Here is a 6,140-nt window from a genome sequence, read left to right as displayed (position 1 = left end):
AGGGATGGGTCAAGGATGGATCAGGGATGGATTCAGGGATGGATCAGGGATGGGTCAGGGATGGATTGAATGGATCAGGGATGGATTGGATGGATCAGGGATGGATCAGGGATGGATCAGGGGAGTGGGTCAGGGATGGGTCAGGGATGGGTCAGGGATGGGTCAGGGATGGATTGAATGGATCAGGGATGGATTGAATGGATCAGGGATGGATCAGGGATGGATCAGGGATGGATCAGGGATGGATTGGATTGGATGGATCAGGGATGGGTCAGGGATGGGTCAGGGATGGATCAGGGATGGGTCAGGGATGGGTCAGGGATGGGTCAGGGATGGATTGGATGGATCAGGGATGGATTGGATGGATCAGGGTGGGTCAGGGATGGATCAGGGATGGGTCAGGGATGGGTCAGGGATGGGTCAGGGATGGATCAGGGATGGGTCAGGGATGGGTCAGGATGGATTGGATGGATCAGGGATGGGTCAGGGATGGATCAGGGGTGGGTCAGGGATGGATCAGGGATGGGTCAGGGATGGGTCAGGGATGGGTCAGGGGTGGGTCAGGGATGGATCAGGGATGGATCAGGGATGGATCAGGGATGGATCAGGAGTGGATTGGATGGATCAGGGGTGGGTCAGGGATGGATCAGGGATGGGTCAGGGATGGATCAGGGGTGGATCAGGGATGGATCAGGGATGGATCAGGGATGGATTGGATGGATCAGGGATGGATCAGGGATGGGTCAGGGATGGATTGAATGGATCAGGGATGGATTGGATGGATCAGGGGTGGATCAGGGATGGGTCAGGGATGGATCAAGGATGGATGGGATGGATCAGGGATGGATTGGATGGATCAGGGGTGGGTCAGGGATGGATCAGGGATGGGTCAGGGATGGATCAGGATGGATCAGGGATGGATTGGATGGATCAGGGATGGATCAGGGATGGGTCAGGGATGGATCAGGATGGATCAGGGATGGGTCAGGGATGGATCAAGGATGGATGGGATGGATCAGGGATGGATCAGGGGTGGATCAGGGATGGATCAGGATGGATTGGATGGATCAGGGATGGATTGGATGGATCAGGGATGGATCAGGGATGGATCAGGGATGGGTCAGGGATGGATTGGATGGATCAGGGGTGGATCAGGGGTGGGTCAGGGATGGATCAGGGATGGATCAGGGATGGATCAGGGATGGATCAGGGATGGATTGAATGGATCAGGGATGGATTGGATGGATCAGGGGTGGATCAGGGATGGATCAGGGATGGGTCAGGGATGGATCAGGGATGGATCAGGGATGGGTCAAGGATGGATGGGATGGATCAGGGATGGATCAGGGGTGGATCAGGGGTGGATCAGGGATGGATTGAATGGATCAGGGATGGATCAGGGATGGGTCAAGGATGGATCAGGGATGGATCAGGGATGGATCAGGGATGGATCAGGGATGGATTGGATGGGTCAGGGATGGGTCAGGGGTGGATCAGGGATGGGTCAGGGGTGGATCAGGGGTGATCAGGGATGGATCAGGATGGCTCTGGAATGTTCTGGCTGGCCCCAGAATGTCCCAGGGATGTCCCTAAGGCTGGAATTTTGTCCCTCATTCCCGGGGCCAGGCTCTGGGGTGGCTTTGGGATCAGATTTGGATTCCCATCCCTTTTCCCATGGGATTCCCTGTGGGATTCCCTGCAGGATTCCCTGCCTTCCACAGCATCCCTTCCTGCCTCCGCTCTTTCCCTCATTCCGGCGCCCTTGGATTTTCTGGGAATTCTGGGGCTTCCGAGCCGCTCCCTTCTCCTCATTCCTCAGGCCTGACCCTTCCCAGCTGCGCATTCCCAGCTGGATGCGCCGTTCCCGCCCGGATCCGTCGGGAATTGACCATGCAGGCCTCTCATTAGCGAGGCCTGATGGAGTTTGAACGAATCCGAGGCCGTTCCCGGCGGGAATGCCATCAGTCTCCCCCTCCTCCCGGGATCTGCCAGGACCCGCTTCCATCAAGGATGAAAAGCCTCGGATTTTGGGAAGCTCAGCCAGAGCTGGGAAGGATTTGAGCCTCCAAAAATCGGGATGCGGCATCCAGAGAGGGATGGGGCTGGAGCAGAGCGGGGGGGCCCGGGCTGAGGGTGGAGAGCCCAAAGCTATCCCGGAATCCAGGCGGGATTTGGGGGATCCAGAATTTGGGAATCTTTCCCTGAATTCCCAGGATTTGGCTGATCCAGAATTTGGGAATCTCTCCCTAAATCCAGGTGTGGCTGATCCAGAATTTGGGAATCTCTCCTTGAATTCCCAGGATTTGGCTGATCCAGAATTTGGGAATCTCTCCCTAAATCCAGGCAGGATTTGGCTCATCCAGAATTTGGGAATCTCTCCCTGAATCCAGGGGTGGCTGATCCAGAATTTGGAATCTCTCTTGAATTCCCAGGATTTGGGGGATCCAGAATTTGGGAATCTCTCCCTGAATTCCCATGGATTTGGCTGATCCAGAATTTGGGAATCTCTCCCTGAATCCAGGTGGGATTTGGCTGATGCTGAATTCGGGGAGTTTCTCCCTAAATTCCCAGGATTTGCCTGATTTGGGGGATTCTCTCCCTAAATCCAGGCAGGGCTTGGGGGATCAGTAATTTTGGGAATCTCTCCCTGAATTCCCAGGATTTGGCTCATCCAGAATTTGGGAATCTCTCCCTGAATTCCCAGGCAGGACTCGGCTGATCCCTCATTTGTGGCCTCAGGAATGCCAGGGCCACGTTTGCCGGGATCAGAGGCCCCATCCCATTCCCGCAGCGCCGCTATCCTGGGGAATCAGCGTTCCAGGTGCCACATCCATCAGTCCCGCCTTCCCAAAGCCACGGGGGCGCATCCCGGTGGGAATCCCGCTCCGGCGCCGGATGCCGGGATTGATGGATGGGGCCCAGCTCTCCGGGAAAGGCCACGGCACCGGGATAACGATTTTTCCCCTCATTTCCTTGCAACCTGTGGATAATGAATTCCCAGGCACGGATCCGTAATTATCCCGGGAGCCGGATAATTACCATGGATCATGGATCATCTCCCGGCCGCCGGGATGGAGCTGCCAGTCCCAGGGAGGGAAAAAAAACAGGGAGAAGTGCTCCACAGGATCCTCGGGAATTTCCCAGATGGGAGAATTTGGGATGAAGGGGCCTTTAAAGGCCTTGGAATCCCTTAAAATCAGCCCGTCCCTCCGGAAGCCATTCCCGTTTTGCTTCCGGGCTGGAGCCAGGAGGGAAAAGGAGCCGGATTTTTGGGATCTTGGCAGCCGGGCTTGGTCGCAATCCCACAGGAGATGGGGCTGCTCCCAGCGCGGAGATTCCAGGGGTCTGGAAAATGGGATCAAACCCGCTCCTGGATTCATTGATGTTGTGGTTTATCCCACTGGATTCTCCATGGGAATATTTTGGCTCCTGGAGCTTCCAGGGGTCTGGAAAATGGGATCAGACCCGCTCCCGGATCTGCTCTCACTGATTTATCCCTCTGGATTCTCCATGGGAATATTCCGGCTCCTGGAGCTTCCAGGGAGCCTGGAAAATGGAATCAAACCCACTCCTGGATCCGTTGATGTTGTGGTTCATCCCACTGGATTCTCCACAGAACTCCTGGGATTTCAGGAGCTTCCAAGGGTCTGGAAAATGGGATCAAACCCACTCCTGGATCTGCTCTCACTGACTTATCCCTCTGGATTTTCCATGGGAATATTCCAGCTCCTGGAGCTTCCAGGGGTCTGGAAAATGGGATCAAACCCACTCCTGGATCCACTAAGGGTGTGGTTTATCCCACTGGATTCTCCACAGAACTCCTGGGATTTCAGGAGCTTCCAGGGGGTCGGAAAAATGGGATCAGATCCGCTCCCGGATCTGCTTTCACTGATTTATCCATCTGGATTTTCCATGGGAATATTCCAGCTCCTGGAGCTTCCACAGGTCTGGAAAATGGGATCAAACCCACTCCTGGATCCACTAAGGGTGTGGTTTATCCCACTGGATTCTCCATGGAACTCCTGGGATTTCAGGAGCTTCCACAGGTCTGGAAAATGGGATCAAACCGGCTCCCGGATCTGCTCTCACTGATTTATCCCTCTGGATTCTCCATGGGAATATTCCAGCTCCTGGAGCTTCCACAGGTCTGGAAAATGGGATCAAACCGGCTCCAGGATCTGCTTTCACTGATTTATCCATCTGGATTCTCCATGGGAATATTCCAGCTCCTGGAGCTTCCAGGGGTCTGGAAAATGGAATCAAACCCACTCCTGGATCCACTAAGGGTGTGGTTTATCCCACTGGATTCTCCATGGAACTCCTGGGATTTCAGGAGCTTCCACAGGTCTGGAAAATGGGGTCAAACCGGCTCCCGGATCTGCTCTCACTGATTTATCCCTCTGGATTCTCCATGGGAATATTCCGGCTCCTGGAGCTTCCAGGGGTCTGGAAAACGGGACCTTCATGGAACAAAAATCCCAGGAATGAGGGGAAAAAAATTCCCTGGGAGCCAAGACCCCCTTGGAGTTTTGACGGGGATATGGAAAGAAAATCCAAGGATTCCTCAGGCACGGAGGGAATTGGAGGCACAAAGTCCGGGAAGAGGGGTCTGGGATGATTTTCTGGGAAGAGGGGTCTGGGATGATTTTCCATGGGATTCAGGCTGGGATTTCCCTTTGAGGGGCTCCTTCGGGCCAAAATCCCGCATTTCTGGAGTGCTCAGGGATGTGGGGTGAGAGTTTTTCTCCGGGATAACAATTCCCTGGAGCTGATTCCCATCTCTCCGGGGGAAAAAAGCAGGATAAGATCCCTGCTCCAGCCGCTCTCCCTTGGAAACAGGGAGAGGATTTGGGAGCGCCTGGAATTCCAGCGAGGCTGGATCCCAAATTTTGGTGCCAGCCCGGGATCAATGATCCCATTCCCAGAGGAATTTGTAGGATTTGGAGGAGCTCAGCCCGGCCCTGATGGGTTCATCACCATGGGAATTCCCGGAGGAATCGCAGGGAAAGGGATTTGGGATGTTTTGATTCCCAGGTGATGATTTTGGGGGGCGGAAAAGGCGCCGTCCCGGTGGTACCGCGAGGGAATCTCATCCCTGAGCACAAAATCGGGATGGATCCTGGCGGGATCCATCCCAAATTCCCACATGTGGATCTGGGCTGGGAATGAGCCAGCGCGGAGCAGAAATTCCCATTTTGGGGGGATTTTTTTCAAGCTAAAATGGAGGGAAAAAAGAAACATCTTTAGATGGAGGAGCTGGAAAATCTCCGGAGGTTTTCGCTGCTCCTGGAAAAGCGCAAACTCCCAGCTCTAATTCCTGCAATTCCCGTCGGCGCCGCCCCTGGAATTGTCACAGACGAGCGGAGAAAATGGGGATAAGATGGGAAAATTGCTGCTTCGGAGCGAGGCGAGGGGGAGGGAGCGGGATAATTACGGAAGGAGGAGAATTCCAGGCGGGGCCCGTTCCGTAATCGCACGGGAGGGTTGGGATTTGGCCACGGAAATGGGAAGGAAAATGAAGTTGGGGATTTTGAGCCCGGAGAGGATTCGCAGGCGGCAGCTCCGGGGAAATCCGAGGAGATGGGATGGGATGGGATGGGATGGGATGGGATGGGATGGGATGGGATGGGATGGGATGGGATGGGATGGGATGGGATGGAAGAACGTCCTTCGGAAAGAGCACCGTGATCCCTAACGAGCTCCCGTGGGCTCCGCTCCGGGGGAAAAATTCCATCCAAAACCGAAATAATGATGGTGGTGGTGATAAGGAATGGAATCCACGGAATTCGGCCCGGATCCAAGGAAAAAAAAAAAATCCCTGCGGCTGGCTGGGAAACGGGAGCGGAGCTGGCGGGATGAATCCATGAATAAAACAGCGTTCGCTTGGCTTTTGTTTTCCCGGGAATCTCCTGAAGGGCTTTCGAGGGTTTTTCCTTGGAAAGGGAGGTGTTGGGAAATTCCCTTTGGGAATAAAACCGGGATTGCCGCGGGAGCCGGAGGTTTCCAGCCCTGTGGATGTTTGTTTTGTTGGCATCCCGGAGTTTTCCCGGGGATGGGAACGCGCTTGTGGGGTCCTGGGAATGGGAACCGCTCTTTTTTGGGAAGCTCAGGGCCAGTCCCGGGTGTTTCCCAAGGATTTC

The sequence above is a fragment of the Corvus hawaiiensis genome, chromosome 13 (genome assembly GCF_020740725.1).
Source record: "Corvus hawaiiensis isolate bCorHaw1 chromosome 13, bCorHaw1.pri.cur, whole genome shotgun sequence".
NCBI classification, from domain to species: Eukaryota; Metazoa; Chordata; class Aves; order Passeriformes; family Corvidae; genus Corvus; species Corvus hawaiiensis.
The sequence above is the reverse complement of the archived record's forward strand: the minus strand, read 5'-3'. Positions refer to the sequence as shown.